The following is a 23,789-nucleotide window of genomic DNA, read 5'->3' as shown; positions in this document are numbered from 1 at the left end:
CCAGAGTCGGTGGGGGTGTGGGGTGGGGGGGTGGTTCAGCCAGAGTTCACGTCAACAGCCACTAACCAGCTCGCTCTTCATCAGCTTGAATATCCTGTAACTCGGTTTTCTCCAAGTGTGGAGCTTTATCCCGTTACTAAATCCTAAATTCTCTTTGAAATCATTAAACTGCTGTCAGTGCACTGGTGACCACCAGTCTCCACAATTCTACCAATCCAGCGTGGTCACGTTCCAGAAATAAAGTGGCTCTCTTATGTGCGCATACTATGGAAATGAACTTGCTGCGTGTTTTGTGGTTGATTTCAGCTGCTGGTATTTTCAGCACTCGAGCTCATTGGATGACAAGAATGCGGGCGAGCATTTTTTTTGTCAGTACATCTATATGGTGCTCTTGTTAAACGTTTGTAACAGACTATTTGCTTCTCTTTCCTCTTTCATATTCATCTTAAAGTGAATTATGGTCTTTTTTACAACACTGACTCCTCTGATTATGATAACAAGGATATTGATTGATAATGATACAATTTCAGAGACCATTTACACTCATTTTTATCCATCCATCCATTCATCCATCCATTTTCTTAGCCGCTTATCCTCACAAGGGTTACGGGGCATGCTGACGCCTATCCCGGCTGTCAACGGGCAGGAGGCAGGGTACACCCTGAACTGTTTGGCAGCCAATTGCAGGGCACATAGAGACTAACAGTTGCACTCACAATCACATCTAGGGGCAAATTAGAGTCTCCAAATAATGTTGCATGTTTTGGGATGTGGGAGGAAACCAGAGTGCCTGGAGGAAACCCACCCAGGCACAGGGAGAACATGTAAACTCCACACAGACGGGTCTGGGATCAAACCCGGGACCTCAGAACTGTGGGGCCAACGCTTTACAGCTGATCCACTGTGCCGCCCACTTATTTTTAACTAAGGATAAATGAGTATGTGTATGTGTGTGTGTGTGTGTGTGTGTGTGTGTGCATGTGTGTGTGTGTGCGTGTGTTGGACGAGCACCACATTTTGTAGCTATCCAATGATAAACACGCTTGTTACCATTTTGGAATCAGGACTAATTTATCTCCTTGTATTCTCCAACATGGACAGTCAAGACAATATGAATGTCCAATCTTTTCCATGTGTCCAACCATCTGGAATAACAGTCATTCATGCACACATATGTACAGACCTATGGGGTATTTACAGTCTGAGCTGAGAGAAACTTAAACTCGTGGCTTGTGAGTACTATATGTATACTTCATAGGATGTCAGTAGCAGGTTTTACAGTATAACTATGATATGAGGAATCACATGGGGAAAAAGGAAACTGGATAGTGAGGACATTTGAGGATTATAACACAAAAGAGACATGGAAAAAGTTAGATATATTTTATGGATGTTCATCTTTGGAGGCTCCACTTGCAATCAATATGGCTGAAGTATTTCTTTATTTGCGATGTGGTAGCCGCTTAGCACTGCAGTGAAAAATGAAATTGCACAGTAAGGACAACTAAAGTGAAAGGTACCGCAAGGGATCGGTCACTCATGCTGTCGTCGTACACTCACTTAACTTGGGTGCCGGCATTGCGGGCTGTTTGTTTCTGCACCTTGGATCCACTTTAAAGCTCACATCTTTGGTTGTCTACACTCATAATTATATTAACGTCTATAATAATGTGACAATATGTAAAAACACCACAATGTGAACAGTATTTGTTTTGGAGAAATTACCCAAAACAGTGTTTAAAAATTTTAGTACCAGTAAATGCAAAAAGACAGGTAAAAAAGAATCTATCCCATTCTTGTAATCATGAAGAGATAAAAAAAAATGCTATTTCAAAGAAAACAGAGTTCAAGTTATGTATTATGATGGGAAACCCTCTCTGATATATCCTCAACAACTTTCTTCTCTGTTGAACCTTTAAACCGATGGATTGTTTCTGGCCGTAACTCATTTGTGGATGCAATGATATGAAGAACACTAAAACTGGAAGAGAGGTGAACTGATTTCCTGTGTATGCTACAGTAAAAGCAGGATCTTCATAGAGCCAAACTTGCTAAAATTTTGATTTGCGCCTGTCTTCGTACAAAAGTTAAATAAATATGGATAATAATGGATAATTTATTTCTACAAATATGTTATGATCTACACAAATATGAATGTCATGTCATCGCAGCTGGCCCTGGAGTGACATTTTGTGTTCAACAACAGACATAGCAGACTTTTAAAGTCCAGCTCAGTGGTTTGTCATGGTCCCGTTCACCATCCATCCAAATTTGGGAGAATTACTACAACCTGTTTTGCAGAATGTGGAAGTCCCGTTGTTTGTTCATATATCGAATTGCTTCCCAGACCTTGCGTTTGGGGGTATACAGCTGTCACCTCGATAGATCAAGGATGCTTGCAGATTCTCAATTGGGTTGCGATCAGGAGATGACATAAAAGGCTAAAACGGTAATTGTTAGCCAGTAATCGTTCTTGGGAAACCAGAGACACCAGCAACTCATCAGCGGCATTTTAACAGCCACTTCCTTAATATGATGGATTTACGTGAAAGAAACCTTTTTAACAGCACCCCATCATAGCAACTGTTCATTGTTTTCAGTCCTTCAGAAGATCATCCGACTATCTGAGATTTTTCACAAGGACAACAGACCTTCTTTTTGTCCATGATGTAAGAAAAATGTAACTTGCTTGTATCTCTATAAACAACCAAGTTATAGTATTTTCTTTTGGTTATGCACACGAGGGAAAGTAATTTTCAAACTTGTGTGATATTGATATGATGGAAACATACAGGAGGAAAAAATACATTTAAAAGATTCCCCAAAAAGAACAAACCAGATTTATTCAAAGATGATCATGACAAGATGCGTCTGTAAAAACATGTCTGATTGAATCTCTCACACTGCATCTGTACTTTTCATCCTTCGCCGCTAAAATCTGAAATGTAATCAGGCGTTTGGTTGAGTTTACATGCTGTCACAATCCAAATAGTCTTTCAACACTCCAAAAGATTTTCCTTCACAGTAATTCCTGCTGGATCTGTAGGATGCTCATATCTGTCATTGGGGCATCCCAAGCTAAGAACTTAGTTTGCGCTGAACTACTCCGATAGCTCAGTCAAGCGTGGCCCATCACAGACGAACGCATATTGGCTAGTGAACCATCCAGACCTTTTTTCTGATGCATTGGATTAGTCCCATATTTAGGATCTGCTTTGAGCAAAGCAAAACTGTGTACAATTCATCATCTTTCTCCACCATCACAGTCCATACATCACTGGGGGAGCAGAGGGAGAATGAAGAGTCACTTTCATCCCTTGTCTGGTGCCGCATTTGCTCCGATAGATGTGCCATGTTTTGTGTCAGATTAGACAAACCGAGAGCCTGCGCTGACATCTGCATTTGGGATCAACTGATCCTCAGTGTCTCATGTTTAGGGGCAAACAAGTTGGCGTGATTGCTGTTGTGAGCGAGCATACATTGATGGTGTTCAAACGACATAAGACTGTAAAGGTTTGGTGCAGCATATATTGGAAATCATTGAAAATGAAGACCGTGTGTGCTCAACATTGTGGAGTAGAGCAGCAGCAGAGAAGTTCATGAAGATCCATTTAGTTGAGGAGAGGAGCACAAGTCAATCCAGGTTCCTTAATTGAAACTCTCTCCCACAGCTCCCTGATTAATTTAGACCCGGGTTGTGCTCTAAATTGACCCATCCAGCCGCGAGGTATACAAGTAGCGCTGCACTAATATGTTATTAGAATCCTGTTGTGATTGTGCCCTAATTCACACAGCGTGATATAAGTGACTATGAGGTGTCACCGCGCTGCAAGCTCCTGTAAAAAAAATTAAGACTTGAGCGCATTGCAGATACCCCCGCAATGGTGCCCTTCCAGAATTTAAATTGATACCTAATAAACGTCATTGCATCCAATTTTTCACTATTTTGTTGGCAGGAAAACATAAAAACTTGTCTAAAGCAAAAATTGATGCATAGCTGTTTCCAAATTTAGTTAATTCATTTTTTTCACAAATATATGTATCAGTAGGTATGTCATTTCTGAAAATGATTAATCAATTCAAAATGTAGAAAATGGCCTGCTTTTCACGATGGTTTCCTAAAAAGTGAGTTTTTTTTTTTGGGACGTGAGGATTATGCTCAATGCCTGTGACATTCTCTGACCAATATTGGCAATAAGATAAATGAAATTTAAAAAAGTGCAATTCGATGCATGTCATATATGTTAATTTATATGAAACATAATCAAACATGTTTTTAAACAATCAATTTGGTCACAGACGTGAAGTAAATCCCAAAATAGTGAAAATCTGCAAAAAAAAGAGCACATTATTTTTTAAATCTCTTTCACACACTTGAAACACATTTAAACTTCAATAAAACACACTTTCACTCTCATGTACAGTTCTTCAAATAAAAAGTAAAATTGTGCCTGCTTCAAAACTATAGATTTTTCTCGTGTAAAAGAGTGTTAAACATTGCATCTTTGGAGACAAATTGATTAACCAAACTATGAAATGTCATCTTGTGAAAGAAACCCATCTTCGGAGACACATTCCATTTTCTTGTGAGGTTTTTCCAGAAGCGTGGCTATACAGTATGTCGAAATAAGGACTGCAACTCCACAATGTAATGCAATGGTATCCTGTCATAATATTTTTTTCATATTGTGTAATTATCTACATGAGGTAAAGACTCGAGATGAATAGACATTTCAGAGCAGACTGTCAAATTGTCCATGAGAAAGGAGCTTTAAGTGGATAGTTGGTCAAACGTAGGAGGTGACTCTGTCATTTCCACGGCTCATATTATAACCTCTGCGTCCGACTGCGCCACTCACAACACGCAAGATCTGGCTTCTATAAAGGCTTAGGATAAGATTACAGCTAAATCAGTCTTGTGGCTTTTCTCTGGGAAAACTTATGAAGTTCTAAAACTCCCCCAGTTATGAGTGGGCCCAGCAGGGCTGCATGGGAAGGTTCCTAGCAGCGACTGAAATACGATCCAAGCGTCACTGATCCTCCAAAAAATAAGGCACTGACAGTGTGGAATGATGGGACGATAGCTCATGGGTGCTTCTCAAATCCTACACAGGTACATGACCCTCATTCTGTAAATAAGTCATTGACCATGACTTAGACTCCTCTAATTCCTCTGGCATGCGCTTTGTTTTTCTGCTCCCTACCCTGCAGGCCCATTCTCATTCCTTTGGATGAAATGTGGAATTATATGCACTGTTGCACACATGGTTTTCGATCGTGGCCCTCATAGTGGCCCTGGATGGCTGTCTTTCATTCGATACAAACCATGGATGAAAACAGTTGAATTCCTGGTCCATTTAATGAGACGAAAGACCAGCGGTGCCACTGTTGGTTTACAAGAAATTAATTTGAGGGGGGGAGTGATGCGACCGTTCCAATTGGCTGTTCAAGCAATCTGTCTCAAGACTGACAGCTGATTTTCATTAGCAGTAAAAGAACTGTGAAAAAGATGCCTGCATGTATTTAGCCTATCAGAGCAAGTTCCTCCATGATTTTGCATCAAAGCAGAGAGCAGGGAGCCAAAAGTAACAGTCTTATTTCTGCTTCATCAGAGTGTGATAGCTGTTTATTAGCTTTGGACGTCAGGGGAGGGTCAGAAACAATCCATCGCGATAGAGAGGGAGTCCCGCTGAGGTCGGTGTGCGATTTTATTAAATCAACACAGTACTGAGTTCTGTGAAGGGCCAGTCAACGCCTATCAACTCAGTCATTGCAACCTTTCATTTCAACCAGTCGTCCTTGACAGCGGACACTCCCCGTAATTTCCTCAGTGCACCAAACACTTTTCTGAGGACTCTTTCCGAGCGGCAACAGCATGACCAAACGTGATTTCCCGTCATATGCGAGAAAAGGTTTGGTAGGCTTACGTGTCAAGGATGACACCGAGAGCACCAAAAGTACTTTAAGTATTTTAATTTTAATCAGCATTAATTTAATCAGCATTGGTGTCATGGTGCCAAAAGATGGTTTTGTCCATTGAGGCTGTGAATTCTCTGCTCAGGTTATATAAACACAGGCACTGTTATACTCCGAAGCAAGGAAAAACCATAAAAGAGACAACTTGGCATCACATTACCCTGGTATGCAGGACATATCAAGAGTATCTTGTCCTCCGCCTCTCCAGGACCTTCATTGGATCAGTTCAAGATATAATTCACAGGCCCTCACCGGCCGACCTCTGCCGACTCCATGAACAGATGGACCGAGATACTAACATGTACACGCGGGCCGCAGCTTGCAGTGCAGCTGGTAACAATCAGCGCTGAGCAGCAACTTAATGAAGCTTTGACTTTGGAGCTCACATGCTGCCGTCCCGCTGCCAGATAGACGTACAGTACCTGGCCCAGACGGCAAAAGGGATGAATCTATAGCGGATTTATGACAAAAGATGACATGAGTTGTTGCTGCTGGACGGAAACGATGCATTTTCAAAAGGTCATACTTGTATGGTTTCGACCTGATGATTTCAAATATCGGTATATCTTTGTCAAATTAACCTGAAACGTTAGATTGGGTGATAAACAACTGAGATCATGGTAGAAGGTACAGATAATTGTTACTCTAAAATAAAGGACACATTCCTCATAAATTCCTCTTGTTATCTGTGTTATGTTTGAACTTAAAAAGAACATTTTTGCTGCCAAGAAGACTGAAAACATCATTTTAATATAGCCATAAAAGCAGATTTATTGATACAACCTGCAATGAAGTACATAGTCTGAGATTCAACGACATAACCTGCCAGTCCTCTCTGAGAATGCTTGGTTTGTCGACTTGATCCTTTGGACTGCGTACAAATAGGAAAAAGTCTAGTTTTTGGAGATTATTGAAAAAGCCTGTGTTGTTATGGCACTACAAGGAATACACAATATAATACATACAGTGGTTGAAAATCTTAACAATAACATAAACCAGAGCTTCTGAAATATTCCCACAATCCATTCTGTGACATTGGTAGAGTTTCAAATTATGGTAGTCCCCCCCAAAAGACTCTTTGATGAATTAGCTATAAAATCCAGCATTCAACTATCACCAGTGGTGTTTTAAAAATATAGTTTATCATTACATAAAGGCATTAAAATAGGTCAGCTGCTCCATAAAATAATATAAATATTCAAATTAAAAAAAAAAGACAATCCTTTAGAACCTGAATGTCTCAGAGAAAATGTAGTTGAGTCTTGTCATGCATGGCAATTATTCAAGATTTTTTTGGGTGAGTGTTGATCATGGTTTTCAAGACAATCCACATTAAAATGAAAATTGTACAACTTTCATTTTGATATCAGACACTTAAGATTTCACTGCTTTGTATTTGAATCTAATTGTTCTAGAAATGCTCATTCAAGACCTGTAAAAATAGGATTGGCGACACGAACATGCATATTATATAGCGTATTTTAACGATGTCTGGATTTGTTCATGAGCAATTGTGCAGGAGCCATGGCTGCCTCCTCCAAGCGCAATGGAGCCAGGGAAATTTATCAAGCGACATGAACTAGATTTTTATGGCTCAGTTTTCATGATGGCAGAACTACTGTGGGGTGCACATGCCAAGGGATTGCCTTGCCAATGCAAGGTAGACTGATGGACTAACACGATTTTGGTGAATGTTGGCAAATTTATCAGGTCACAAGCGGACAGATAAGCAATCTCCATGAACATATATAATTCACCCACAGTTATCACTTGTTCTATATTAAATAAGGGTACCCGATCATATTGTCAGAAGCCACACATGCCAATAAGTGTGGCAATGACCCAATCACGTACAAATCACTGTGATTATGCCTAGTCCTCTTCTGCACAGAGAAGTCTCTGACCAGACTGTCACTGTGCCATGATAAAGGGAAATGTGAGGAGCCGCTTTGATTGGTGGCTAAATAAGTCTGCAGGAAACACACTCACAGTGATGTAGTCCAATCACTCTCTTATCTGCTAGACTGCATTGGTCTACGAAGTTTCCAATACCGTTACAAGAGTTGCGCTACCTGATGTGGGATTTACAATGGTCATGAAAAGTGAGTGTTGAGTGTTTTTCAATGTTGCTCAATACAAGCCACTTGTAGTTTGTTGTCGAGTTGACTCTATGACTAATGACAAAACAGTTATTGATGTCTTATCTTCCCATTGGCCAATTTACAGAGGACTTTCAACTTGCTTTCTTCTGCTGCTATAATGGCACGAAAACTCTCCCTGGAGAAGCAAAATAACACGGTCTTAAGTTCACGTGGGCCAGAAAGTATGAAAATAAAATGGTTGTAAATAAGAATAAGGTTAACTATAGTGATAGTCTTAAAATATTAAAACCAGCGGCAGCAGTTTCAGAGGACTGCCAGTGAGGAATGTGAGCAGTGACATGAAGCCAAAATGTTATGTCCAGCGATGCTCAGACAACAACTGCGTGCTAATGAGAACTTTTTTCAGCATAAATCTTGTATGATACAACACCTACCAACATCACGACACTTATGTCTCTTCATGACATTGACTTCTATGTATACAGCCAGCAATAGCTTCAAGCGAATAATTGTACTTAAAATGAGCAAAAAAGTAATGTGGATGCATTTTGCATTTCAACTGGTATGATACTGATTCACAGTACTCAGGAATCAGTACTGTTACACAACAGAATATTTTTCCAAGTCTGGCTCGAGATGGGGACGCCGCTAACCTGCGTTCAGGTAAGGGAAGCCTACATCCATCCATTTATATTGCTCATCAACAGGCTCTTTTCGCCGTGCTGGTCCCCGATGGACCTATTTGTCATAGGTGACCCTACCACCCACGAACAATGTAATTCCTTTCACTACAATAAAGGTGATGATTCCAGGAGGGGATTCCAAAATATTTGTGAGGCAAAAATGTTGTGCGGTAAATGGCCATAATGTGAGAGTTTTCACATTTCAGTTTGTGTGGAAAACATACTGGATTGTATTTCAATTTTAACAGGAGGACACTTTTTTTCCTGCTCCATATTTTTTTGAGAACACAGGATACAGATAAGAATTACATCAGACCACCACTGTGGCAAATCTTGTTATGGCTGGGGAAAGTAACATCACAAAAGGTTAGAAATAAATCTTAATGTTAAGAAAAATTATTATTAATATCTATAATGCAACCTCTGCATTATAATACCCAATTATTCATATCTATTGGAGAGAGCTTGGAGGAAAATGCTGCCTGCAAACAAATGCTTTTGTAGAGACCAGAAGTTGTTCCTTCCTAACCTGAGGGCATCATGATGTCATCTATCCTATGGTTGGCAAGTCTGCAAGGGTGGAAGAAAGAGCAGAGACCAGAGATGCTTGGACCTAAAGGTGTCCCTCTGCCTCTTACTCCAGCACCCACACGGCAGAAACACCAACACGGCCTGATAAGGGTAGCCAGAGACAAGATGCCAACCTCCAATTCCTCTGTCAGTCTGAGGAGGCTTTTTAAGAGGCTCCAAAAAGAGTTGCTGGCTCAAGTGAAGTTGACCCACCAAGGTGCGGGCCCTGATGGATTGACTGATAGATTAACTGTAAAAACTAAATTGATGATACATTTCCTATAGTTTGCATTTCATGTTTCCACTTTTGCACAATTTTCACCACCATATTACTGGGAGAAAGTGTTTTTCCAAATTTGTGTTTTGTTCTGTTTTTCAATATTTTACAAAACCAATACCAGTGGAAATCATGATCAGATGGGACCAATAATACAATATGTATTTTATATACTGTAGGCACTGGTACTTTTGTTTGTTATAGTTGATCTTTTTTTCTTTAAAAAAGATATTGCTATCACCCTTAACCTGAAGGGCGCTGGTGGAAATTGAGCTTCGGTGGATCGAAGACAAAGAAAGCGGATTTATTGGCAGAAGAAGAAGAGGAATGCATAGAGCCTACAACTGAATGTAGGGGGCTTTGAATGTTGGGACTATGACAGGAAAAGCTCAGGAGTTGATTGACATCACGATGATTAGGAGAAAGATTGATATTGTGCATTCAAGAGAGCAGGCAGAAAGGGACCAAAGCTAGAGGTTTAGGGTCAGGGTTTAAATTGTTTTACCATGGAGTATCACATTGAAATTGAGGGTGTTATGTGTAATATGATTGGCAGCTCAACCCCGCAGGTAGAATGTGACTGAGAGTCGAAAGAGAAATTCTGGAAGGAACCAGATGAAGTAGTTATGAGCATCCCAGATGCAGAGAGAGTTGTCACTGGTGGCAGTTGTACAGGAACATAGAGTGATCTACAAGAGCGTAGGTAAAGGCACACAGGTGGATTACAATTTGTGCAGAGAATGTAATCTGAAGGAGGTTACTGACTGTAAGGTAGTGGTAGGGAAGAGTGTAGCTCGACAGCATAGGATGGTGGTGTGTAGGATGACTCTGGCAGGGGGGAGGAAGATTAGGAAGACAAAGGTAGAGCAGATAATTATGTGGTGGAACCTGAGAAAGGAAGAATGTTGTGCGGCCTTTTGGAAAGAGGTGAGAGAGTCTCTCAGTGGACAGGAAGAGGTCCCGGAAAACTGGACTATTACAGCCAGGATGACCAGAGAAACAGGCAGGAGAGTACTTGCAGTGTCTTCTGGTACGAAAGGCGAGAAGGAGACTTAGTGGTGAAACCCCAAAACATAGGAAGTCATACAAGGAGAGTTACGGAAGAAGTCAGACACTGAGAGGACTGAGGACAGGGAAAAGGAATATATTGAGATGGGATGTCGGGCAAAGATAGAGGTAGCGAAGGTTGAAAAAGAGGCACATGACGACATGTACACCACGTTTGACAGGCAAACGGAAGGATAGAGACAGGAAGGATGTGCAGCAGGTACGGATGGTTAAGGCTAGAGATCGAAATGTATTGACAGGTGCCAGTAGTGTGCTAAATAAATGGAAAGAATACTTTGAGAAGTTGATAATTGAAGAAAATTAGAGATAAGGAAGAGCAGAAGGGTCTTGTGTGCTGGACCAGGAAGTGGGAATGATTATCAAAAGTTAGAAAGGCAGTAAAGGGATGAACATGTCACGTCCCATCGGAACGAGAGGTAGGACCCAAATGCAGGAACTCGGAAGACGCAAGGTAGTTCAAGAAGAGACACGTTTATTAGATGCAGAGGTCGGGGATCGAGCAGGCAGTCCGGTGCAGCAGCGGTAGTTGGGACGTCGGGCGAAGAGAGCAGGTGAGCGGACAGGCAGGAGTCGGTACACGGGGAAACAATCAACGCAGGCAGAAGTATCAAGGAGTCAGGCTTACAAGGTTGGTCGGAGAACGGACGAAGGTCGGTACACACAGGTTCAATCAGGAATACGAGAGTGCTGGAACGGGACATAAAGCTCAACGAACTGGCGGCTGACCAGTTGTCACTGGGTCCTAAATATACGGGGGATGATCAGCCCGCATGAGGCACAGGTGTGTGCCTCCCAATTAGCGCACCCGCACAGCTTGTGCTGGAGCGGCAGGATCATGACAGAACATGGAAAGGCACTTAGTCCTGATGACATACTTGTGGTGGTATGGAAGCATTTTGGAGAGGTGACTGTAGAGTTTATGACCAACTTTTTCAAAAGAATACCAGCAGGTGACAAAATGCCTAAAGAATAGAGGAAAAGTGTGGTAGTTCTCATTTTTAAAAACAAATGCCATTTGCAGAGCTGTGGGAACTATAGAGGAATGAGCCACACAAGGAATTTATGGGAAAGAGTAGTAGAGGGTTGACTCAGGACAGAAGTAAGTATTTACAAGCAACAGTATGGTTTCATCTCTTGAAAGAGTATCACAGATGAATTATTTGCCTGGAGGATGCTATTTGAAAAGTACAGAGAAGGTCAGAAGAAGCTACATTGTGCCTATGACAGAGTATCAAGAGAGAAACTTCAGTATTGCATCTTTAAGTCTGGTGTGGCAGAGAAGTATGTTAAAATAGTACAGGACATGTATGAGGGCAGCAGAACATTGGTCTGGTGTGCTAGAGGTGTGAGAATTTAAGGTGTTCCATGCATCAGGGATCGCCTCTGAGCCACTTCATGTTTGCAGTGGTAATGGATAGGCAAACAGATGAGATTAGACCAGAATCCCCTTGGACCATGATGTTCGCAGATGACGTTGTGGTCTGCCGTGAAAGCAGGGAGCAGGTGGATGAAGAATTGGAAGGCTGGAGGCTTGCACTGGAAGGGAGAGGAATGAAGATCAGCCAAAGTAAGACAGAATAAATGTGCATGAATGAGGTGGGTGGGAGAAGAGATTGTGAGGATGAATGACTTCAAATTCTTGGGGTCAACAATTTAGAGTAACAGTGAGTTTGGTAAGGATGTGAAGAAACAGATCCAAGCAGGTTGGAGCAGGTGGACGAAGGTGTCGTATGTGTTGCAGTATGTGACAGAAGAGTCTCTACTAGGATTAAGGGCAACATTTATAAAACAGCGGTGAGGCCAACCATGATGTAAGGATTACAGATGGTGGCACTGAAGAAACAACAGCATGTAGAGGTGGAGGTGTTGGAAATGAAGATGTTGATATTCTTTCTAGGAGTGAGCAGGTCGGATAGGATTAGAAATTAGCTCATTAGAGGGACAGCCAAAGGGACGCAAAAAGAAAAAAAGTTCATTCAATCATTCATTTTCTGAGACGCTTATCCTCACGAGTATCACAGGGTGCTGGAGCCTAATGCAGCTATTTTCGGGGAGGAGGCAAGGTACACTCTGAACTGGTAGACAGCCAATTGCAGGGAAAATCCAGGCAGGCACGGGGAGAACATGCAAACTACACACAGGCAAGGCTGGGATTTGAATCCCGGTCCTCAGAAATTTGAGGCCAACACTCTAGCCAGTTGAAGAACATGCAACAACTGGGACCAGGATTTGAACCCTGGTCCTTAGAGCTGTGAGGTAAATATGCTCACCTGTAGTCCACTGTGCTGCCAATACATAAGTTATATTTATATAGCTTGAATTTGCTTTTTTGCTGGTCTAACAAAATGTGTTTTTTTTTTTTTTGGTAATGAGATAACAAATACATCAATGAAATCATTGATTGAAGTCACTCAACCCCTACAAGCCACACCATCATCAACATGACAACACTTGCTTTGTCAGTCCACTTTGCAACACTTATTTTGTCTTTTCACATAAAATGAGCAATGGACATGGACAATCAGATTTGATCTTCTGGAGACAAGATTAATTAGCTAAATTCGGACAGACATCAGTGGTTAAAAAAATGTCTTTGCTGTCACCTGGGATGGAGGGGAAGGGAGTAACACATGGACGTGTGGTGCTGAAGCACTGAAAGCATTTTTTTTTCTGCAATGCTAGCATTTTGACTCCACAACATGATGGCGATTTGGGGAGGAGAGGAAGGAAGGTAGGCGACAGACTTATCCTTCAGTCTTATCAGGACAGCAAGGGTTGTCAGGTCATGTGTACAACCTTCCTGGTGCCCCACTAATGATGTCCCCCTCCTCTTCCTCTGGACTACAAGGTCAAGTCTCCCACCCGCCTCGCTTTATCATTTTTCAGCAGAGGCCTGCAGCCGTGACAGCGTGTGGCAAGACGGTGACGTCTCAGCGTGGCTTTAAAAAGTCATTTTTAGTGGTGGCTTTGACACAACACACTAGAAAGTTATCTCAGTTAAAAAAGTCAAATATCAATGACTAAGAGCTGAGATTTTTTTAAGCGATTTGCTGCTCAGAAAAGAGTTCTCCTTCAACCACTAAGGTAATTACATGTGAAAGAGCCTTGCTTAAGGGCACCTCAGCAGTAATTGCTAAACACACCTTGACCAGAGGATGCTGTTAATAGTTTGAAATGGAAAAGCCGATAAGTGTAATTGTTACTGGTGCTGTAGATTTTGATCTTCTGCAGACGCTGTCGCTGACTCAAGGCTGGCAGAAATCAGATAAAGCCCTTTTACGTCAATATGGGATGCACTGTTTGACGCTGACAAATGTCTGTATGCTAAAGCGGAAATAAAGAATATTCCATTGCTCCAGGATGCCTCCTACAGGTGTATATTGCATGTTACTTTTACCACCATGGTCAATACAAATGCAGAGTCGTCATGATGATATTGTTGTGTGATAAAGACACAGTTAGACATGAGGAAACGAAACAATAAACACATGTGTTAAACAAGAACATGTTTGCTGGGATGGGCTCCAACACTCCACTCCTGCGACCCTTGGAAGGATAAGCGACTTGGAAAATTGATGGATGGATGTTTGTATCATAAACCATTCTGACTGTATTCGGGGCTAGATTAATGCAAGGGCTCAAAATGGTCATTGACCCATCAAACTATTATTTGATTTAGATATAGATTGCCCAAAAAAGAATGTAAAATTGTGCAACTCTGCACAGTAAGATTAGCATTGTCATTATAGTTACACAACACAAGAGCTGTCCTGGCAGGTCCACCAACATTATTAGGCGCTAGGTGAGCTACGACGGCAATAACACAAATTAAAGAGTTTATTCGTACCACAAGCTAGGCTAGTGTAGAATCCAAAACATTTTGAAGCCAAAAACAATGTCTTGTTAAAATACAGTATAAAAGCATTGTCTTTACATTCAACTAAATCTTTCCTCTGCCTAAACAGACTTTTCCCCACAAAGATGCCATGTTGACATAAGTATGTTTACAATACATAAAAATAAAATACTGTGATTCTTCTAACAGGGTATGGGAGTGCTGTGATCATATTGAAATCCTTTTCTTTCTTTTTCCCCCCACCAGATGTTTCTATAATTTCCTTAGAGGCCCAAACAAATGGCGGGTGAGGAGTTGTGAGTGACATCTGCTAGGCTTTAGAAGTGCGGGGCTAAAAATAAAGTGACTTTGTAGGCCCCCTCGTCCACATTTACAGAAATCAGATGGAGGACAAATGGTAAAATTCCTGCTTGGTGGGACGTCATGAAACACCAGCCGCACATTTTACATAATAGGACGCACTCTAAGGGGCACCGAGCATGCAACAGACAGGAAGCTGAAAGCCTTAATACCCGGCTGGATTAAATAGCATCCTTCTTATCTTTGGCAGGAAAGTATGACCTCATGATAAAGGAAGCTCCTTTGTATTCATTACTGCACTTTGGAGAAATTTACTGAAAATATCAGCAATGTGTAAAATAAATGTGTTGATTGTTTGCATACAAATAGTTAGGTCAGATGCCTACCTATGACTAATAAACCATTGAAATGCTTTGCTTAAATCCCTTTAAGCATTATATTAACTAAACAAGTTCCAAAATTTCAATGTATCTTAAATGTTATTCCTTCACTTGTGTTTTTTTTAAGTTAAAAAAAAGACGGGGAGCTCTGAAGGTTAGCAGCTTCTTTCATAAAGTTAATTGAGAAGTCATATAAATGAACAGATAAAAAAAGAATGAAAACAATATTTCCTTGAAGTTAACCTAGTTTTAAAGTGTTTTCTTGCATCAAAATGCAGTATGCATGTGGCGATAATCAACATGTTCCATAAACATTCCAATACTTTTGTACTACAGTATTTCTGAAAATGTGTCTCCGAGTAGCTGCTCTTATTCGCAAATCCTTATCTCATTACGAGCCCAATTCCCACAATAACCTGTCCCACGGCGATTTTCTCCATCCATAACTTGGCAGCAAGCATGAGCAAAGAAACAATATTAGGTCATAGCAAAAGGAAGCACAGCTGCAGTGTTAGCACCGGTTAGCATAAGACAGACATGATAATAACAGCGTTAGCTTCTGTTAGTGGACAATAATCCACATTTTGGTAGACTTGTGGACGTGGGGTTGGGTGGTATTGTGTTTGGCAATTGACAAAGTGTAATTCGGAATCTTGGTAATGAAATGCTGCCTCCATGAGCGACTACTCAATCAAATCTTCATGGGCGCTGAGTTCATTGGGGTAATCTCGTTCAATTAGGCTTCAGGATCTTGCTCTGGAAGGAGTCTCAGGGTCTCCAGAAGTCTCCATGAACACCACAAAAAGTGGCTGGATTTGAAGAGTTTGTTTTCAAAACGAGACGTAGGCATTTTTTTCAGATTTACGAAACTCGCGCCAAAATTATCCAGCTCCGAATGGATAATTTTGGCGCGAGTTTCGTAAATCTGAAAAAAAATGCCTATGTCTCATTTTGAAAACAAACTCTTCATTTGTTGCTAGCTGCTCTTCAGAAAAAATAGCCACTAGAGGGGTCAGAAATAACGCTAAAGACAGAGACAAATGAGTTGGCAACAGTATAGGGTCTTCTTCTTCTTTGCATATCTTGTCATGTTAACAAAAAGTAGTATTCTGCATTTGACTGAGACGGAACCGCCCGCCTCCCAAATCATTATTTTGACAGAAGAATGTCAAACACGGTTTAAGACACCTAAACATTGTTTCAATTGTGAAGGAAAGCTTAATATGTCTCATTTCGAGGACAGGTGACACCAGCTTCTCTCTTATTTACATATTTTTGAATTGTATGATGGGAGTGACGATATCGATAGGAGGTAGTCTCTTTGGGCTTTGACTGAGAAAGATTTGCTCCTTTCGCTCCAGTTTGATGACTAATCGACTGCAAAATTATCTGAAAGTAGACACCTTTGAGGCATCGCCTGCTCTTCAGCAGCTCATACCTCAGCGCCACCGGTATAATAAAGCCATTAGTTAAGTTACAAAAGCCTGAGCAGACGTGAACTGTGTGTGTGGATCAGCATATCAGGTGATTCCAAAAGCACATTCAGATGGAATAAATGCAACCCAAATTGCTCCTGACATCAACAAAGGAACAGGAATATGATTTCAATAATGAAAACAATTCAACTGTTGAGGTCAGCCAAGTTCAGCCAATCAGAGATGAATCAAACTGGCAGAAGGTTTTCCTGGGTACGAAAAACATCTTGCCTTGGAAAAATAGAAGCAGAGCAAAGACCTCCACCAAGATTCACCTCTTTAAAAAAAAAACGTATGCTGTAAAACATCATTGTTTTTATCTATTCATCTTCATCTCTACGCTGCAATTTTGTTACCACGTTTGCAAAAAACACAAGAAGAAAAAAGAATTATGACTAAAACGTAATGATGGTATTATTATGCTCTCTTACTATTCCGTGTGCCATGCCGCAGCTTTCTATTTGAATAATGATTTATAATCATATTAGTTCTCTTCGGAGCCCTGCTCTGGAAAAGTAAAAAGCTATTATCCAGTTGTCAGGTTCTCGGGGAAGCCGAGGGAGATGGAGCGCTGATGCTGACACATACACATAGTGGAGACGCAGGCACAGGCAGCGCATGCATCCATATACGTACACACGCACACGGGTGTTTCTGCAGAAAACATTTTGTCACTTCAAGCAGGCATGCCATGCACAAATTATTGTTTGTTGAGCACACCAACAATTACTCTATCAACTTTTCATGTTACTATATGCTCAAGTACAAAGTGGGCACAATATTGGAAGGAAGCCAAAGATGTGCTCCAAAGGCCAGTAAGTGGCTTGGCAAACCAACCAGTAACATTTTTTAACACAAGAACGCTCACACTATACAGTAACATCTTTAAGGCGCAATGTTAGCACTGTTGATAAAATAAGATATCGTGCCTCAGTGATCAGTCACCTGCTCTATCTAATCCTGTAAACACACATCTAGACAGAGTGATGAGGGCGTTATCAGGGGTGTGTGTGTAGTGGGAAATGTGTTAACAAGATGAATTATGTCAAGAGTTGCCCAAAACTCTTCCATACTAAATGCGGCTGCACACCGGACATCGTGACAGAATGCTACGCGCAGATTGCTCAGTTCAGCAATTAACCGTCTGCAACGGGTTCAGCTGATTTTTGACTTCTGGAATTGCTGGTGAATGGCGTCGAGTGCGTTTTGTACTTCTGCAGTGCAATGCAACAGCAGAGATGTTTATAGTCAAATGAAACGCTAGCTTAAGTCAGATGGTCAATGAACGGGTCAACCTCTACAATATCTCTCAATGTATCCTAGGGAAATTAGTCAGAGATGTGAAATTAATGTGATGCACATTTAAGTAGCCACTCATGTTCCTGCTGTTGAAATGTCCCGCTTGTAGATGCACGAGGTTGCCATCTATAAAAATGTCGAGTATTTTCTGGTATAGCGGAACATGAATGTGGATCACTAGCTGAGTGAGATGGGTTAGGGTGAGGGGTCCTTCAATTTTATTTCAGGACACACAGATAAACACTCAACAACAAAACATACAGCACCTGTATTCCACATTGTATTGCTAATATGGAAAAGCTCATTTGCAGGTTTGATCTTTAACAATCCATTTTTGTGAGATCTAGAGCATTATTGTGCGTTCCTTATGTACGTAAATGCAAAAATTATTAATTTTGCGTCAGTGTGATGCATTGTGATTTTCCACACAAATTTGCACGCACACACATTTACACACGCACTTGCACAATTGTATCTGTTGGGATTTATATATGCAGGCTTTGGGAGCTTGTGTGAGGATATCGTGTCAGCTGAATTTGATCTTCCACATCAAAAACATTATTATGCCTGCAAGGAATTTTGTCAAGTGTTTTGTGTGTATGTTTATTAAAAATGGAACTATTTTTTTTTTTTTTTTAAAGGAAAGGCTGGTATACCCCAGAAAGCTGTTGAACAGCCCGTGGTGGCCTCCGACCTCACCCCACACCTTTTGTCGCCTCATTTCATCGGCGCACCCTTTCAACCCTTCTTTCTCTCTAGGCCCCCGGTGGCTGCGGACACAAAGCGGAGCAGCCAGAAGTAATTACGCCATGCAAATGCCATTCAGGCCTTTCAATACGGCCGGTGTCTCATCTCTTCAATTGGCCTGCCGTTTATCACCGGGTGCACACGCACATGTGTGGTGGCAACTTAGGGGATGGGGTCAAGTGGGGAGGTATCACCACTCATTCATTTTGACTTTTCTGTTTCTTCCATTCTTTCTTTTCCATGAAAAAGACTTTTTTCTATTCCTATTTACATTTTTTTCAAATTCAAAGCCCATTTTTTTAGAGTTTAAGAGAACACAACTATTCAAATAAATATTTATTATACTGTACTTACCCAGCAAAGATTCCCTGAGAGAAATTCTCTGAGAGAACACATATAAGAGGAGAAACTGTACAACTCTGTCGTGCCTCAGATTTGCAAAAATATAGAATTGCCCTCTTTCTGACATCTCAATTTCCAACTACAATACATTGGAACAGATAAACACTCCAGTGGTTGAACAACTGAGAATTTTTTGGAGAAGAAAATTGTTCCGCAATTGTGTTTTAGAGCCCAACAACACTTTATGTGATAAAATAAGAATGGAATGTGCATATAAAACGACTTGTGTGAAGTCCAACCTATAATCCTCCTTCTACACTTCTCTGTATGCTGTTGTAACTCATAAAAGCTACGGAAAATATACAATTTATTGTTTTTATTTTTTACTATTGCGAGCAGTTAATTTCTTTTTACATTGGTTTGACAGCAAGAATGGGAAAATATAACTTAAAGCAGCACTTTTAGAGTACATAGTAATAATTTCATGATAGCTAGAGTATGGACTCTGTTTTTTCTTCCTTTTCACATTCCTCCATATTCATAATCTGAACAAATGGAATGTCACTGGCATGTGCGAATGAATACAACTTCCAAAAACCTAAAAAAACTCGAAGATGTACTGTTTGAAAACGTGATACTAGGACAACTTGGGTTATTAATTTGATTGTGGTTAGTGTAAATTTGATAATTGGACTATTTACTTCAACTTGTTTTCTATGACATTGAGCTGATAACGCAGCAGTTGCGCACACACAAACACACACACACAAACACACAGATCTGAGCGTTTGCCAGTGTTTGGATGTGTGTGGTTTACATTGAGACAGGTAACATCGACCAGCTGGTTCGAACAGGTGTAGAGAATGCGTGTTCTCTCCGGACTGATCTATGCGCTTGGCTGCCGATCAGACACTGAGAGTGGGTCTCCCATCTCCTTCATGCACTAGCCCGCCTCCTTTTCTTCTTCGGCCGCCATGTTGCCCTCCTCTACGGACCGCCTCCTCTATCTCCGCATGACGTGTGTGCATGCACAGATAGTGCTATTCCATCATGAGTGGTCCACTCCTTTGTCTTGAATGTGTTGTATGCAAACACACACACACACACACACACAGTAGTGTACACAGACAGGCATGAGCAGACAAACAGTGTTAAGTGCCAGAGGCTGATAGAAGCCTAACTACGCATGAAGGAAACCTCAGTGCAGACGGAAAGAGACAAGACAGGAGCTTTGAGGTGATCCACACGCAAAACTGTCAGACAAATAGAAAGCTGTGTTTCTTGTGCAATGCTATTTTGTAACATTTCTTCACAACAGTGAGCTGGGCTGACAATAGAGATTTCCATCCTAAGTGTGGGAGGACAATGCAAAATGCCTCTTCTATGCTGTGAATGACAAAAAAAGAGAAAATGAGATGCACAGTGCTCAGTGTATTTCGTAATTTTGATTGACATATTTAATGTCTATGAGAAAAAAAAGATTATTTTCATTGATGGTGTCCTGTGAGAAAAAAAACACTGGTGTGAAGAAATATTTAACCTCCTCATAATAACTGAGAATTTTTTTACAGAAGGATGACGGAGGTCTAGCTATCTCTTTCCATGAGAATTCCGACCTGTGAGCCTCCACATCTCCCGACAGTCCCACATGTTCGATCAGGGAAGATGGGATATGACCTCATCTGTGACCCTGTGACCGGAGGGAGGGCTTCAAACATAAAGTGGCAATCATCGAGATTGCACTTGAACGAACCAAAGGATTACCACTTTGACCTCTTGCGAAATAAATAGCAATCAGAATTTGTTATTGTCCGTGAATGCGTGTCTCATAAATGAGTGAACGCATTCTTTGTTTATTCTGTGAAGCCACAGAACCTGGTGAACATTCATTCACACCCTTTGAAAGCATGTACATATCAAAACATGTTAGTGTCGAATTTATTCCTCCTCTATCACAACTGTGTACCAATATCAAGAGGAGACTCCGACTCAAGGAGCACAGAGCAAATTGAGGAAATTTAGAAATGCAAAGTATTGGGTCACTACTACCTTTGTTGCTGTAGTGACGCTTTTCACAGCTGTCAACACGGGTTGTAAAATGTTAACTAATGGGAAAAAGCAAGACAACACTAATAAATGCAAAACGATTTTTGTAGAAATGGTGTATAAATTGAGAAAATATTTGGGATGATTATCTAGACAAGGGTGATGTACCATTTGGGGTCATTATGGCACTGTCCAATCTCCAGGATCATATTGGGACTCGCCATCTATTTGTCATTCATCGTGAATCAGCCTGCTAACGAACAAACGGACGGACAAATAAACCCAAATGCAAAACCCATTGGTTGTTTTCACTTTTAATAATAATCCAGCCTTGTTGGAAATTTGTGCTCTATTCAGTGCCATTTAAGTTATAAACTAGGATGGTACTGTAAAAAAAAAAATGTAGTGCTTGCCAAAGACTTTAACACAATGCTGTAGTTGTCTTCTGGCTACTCTCACCAGGGGTCATCAAAGAAGGTCACTCATATGATTTTTTTTTTTTGGCACAGTTTAGAGGTTGAATGCCTTTCCTGATGCATCCCTACCCTTATACCAGGAGTGGAACCGATACAAAGGAACTTCATTGGGCGGATTTCGAGACACTCGCCAAGAATCAAACCAGTGCCGGCTGAATGAAAGGATGATGATGGATGCAAAAAATAGAATTTGATTCACTTTTTTTCTGCAAAGATATATCACAGAAGTCACCCAAATTCTCACAGAGTTAGGACTGCCACCATGCATGATGTCATATAGGATTTCAATATGTTATGCAAAACATCAACTGACCGAGTGCCTGCGCTCAGTTACAAAATTAATGCCAATCTGTGAGTTTCTTTGTTTTCTTCTGTAGAGGTTTGTGGCTTTTTGTGTCAGTGGAGGAACGAGAACTCACAATACACTCCAAGTACATTATACACATTGTAAGTTGTTAATCATAAGGTAGAGATCTTACAGTATTGTGGTTTTTGTTTCAGTATTGGCAGTGGCAAATTTTATCTAATTAGATTTTTTGTGACTATTGTGAATGATCGAAAGTAGGATTTGAATAGATTAAGGGTTTTATTCTTCTTTACTATTGCTTAGACGTACCGTAATGTTTAGAGTGTAATGTGTCCTGAAGTATAATGCGTACCCCCAAAGTTTACCCCAAAAATCACGAAAACCCTTCAATGTACAATGTGCACCACCAATTTGTTGCTATCCATATGCTAAAAATATTTGGAATTATCTGTATTTCTATTTTGCTAGGTTTGTACTTTTATTGTTTGTACTTGTATTGGTTTTCAAAAAATCTGTACAACAATTATTAATAATAATAATCTTTGTGCATGTACTGATGCAGCGGTAATGTATATCTTGGGACAGGCCACGATGGCATAACATTTTATTAACACTGTTAAGACATATTACAAACTTAAATCAATGAACTATTGAACACTGTTTAGCTGAAAAATTTTTTTGCATTAAATATTTGTGCATAGTGCAGTCTATTTATTACAATACACATCCTTGGCCAAGACTTTAAAAGAAGCATCTGACTCATCTCCAATAGCAAAAATATCCATCGTAGCTACCTTTGGTGCAACACTGTCAAACTCATCATTGATGACTTGGTCTAGTTCTGGTGCTTCCTGCATTCATGAACAGTGATCCTATCTCATTCTCTATGCCATCCATGGTGTTTGTGAGGAAACATTTGAATCCCAAGAGTCTTGGTTCCCTTTATTTGTCATTATTGTCAGCGCTTTGAGGGGAAGGTCCACCGTGCTAACAGCGGAGCCTCTTGCCCCCGTTAGAATGCAATCTATACCAGCTCTTCATAGCATCAGGACGCGATTAAAACGAAAGATCAAACTACGTAGAAATGAGCGTAATGGGAACTATAACAAAAACAAGCATTTCAATTGTGTGCACTATCCCTTTTTTTCGAAGTGCTTGTACAATCGTACTTCGTAGTTTCAGCTCACATTGTTTTTGCTTCCGGTCTGCCCGTGTCATCAGTTTGAGTGGTGTAACATTTCTTTTAAAAGTGGCTGCACAACTCTTCCTTGTAGTCAATATTTTTGTCTTCGTTTAAGTTAAAACAAACTCACAGGCAGTCGTTTCTGATGTTTGGCATAATAGCAAAAAATATGCTATGCTAACGATCGTTAAATGCAAAGCTTCCCCCCTTACGAGGTCAGAGTTCTGGTTGATGGCGCTCATTACTCTAATAAATACAAATGTGCAACATGAGACATCAAATATGATATCGAAATTTATATGTATACCTTTTTTTTTACCACTCTATGTAACTGTATACGACTACACAATGTGATTGTATTTTTTATTTTCATCCATACCTAAATATAATGCACACTATTAACTTTTTGAAAACATTTTTTTAAAAAATTGCGGATTATTTTCAAGAAATTATGGTATATATATATATATATATATATATATATATATATATATATATATGTGGGGTTTTTTTTTTCATTCCGGTTGACTCATCCTAAATCGGTCAAAAGTACCAGCACCCTTAACTCTACTCATCAGCTAAATATATATAAGGTTCTTTCACTGAAATCCTGGATCTACAATTGCAAAGTACTCCCAGGAAATAAGGAGCAATAAATGTCCCCCGCGATATAATAGATGAGCAGGAAGGCTTGTAGACACT

This window comes from Syngnathoides biaculeatus, chromosome 2, assembly GCF_019802595.1.
Source record: "Syngnathoides biaculeatus isolate LvHL_M chromosome 2, ASM1980259v1, whole genome shotgun sequence".
NCBI classification, from domain to species: Eukaryota; Metazoa; Chordata; class Actinopteri; order Syngnathiformes; family Syngnathidae; genus Syngnathoides; species Syngnathoides biaculeatus.
Note: the sequence above shows the minus strand (reverse complement) of the source record.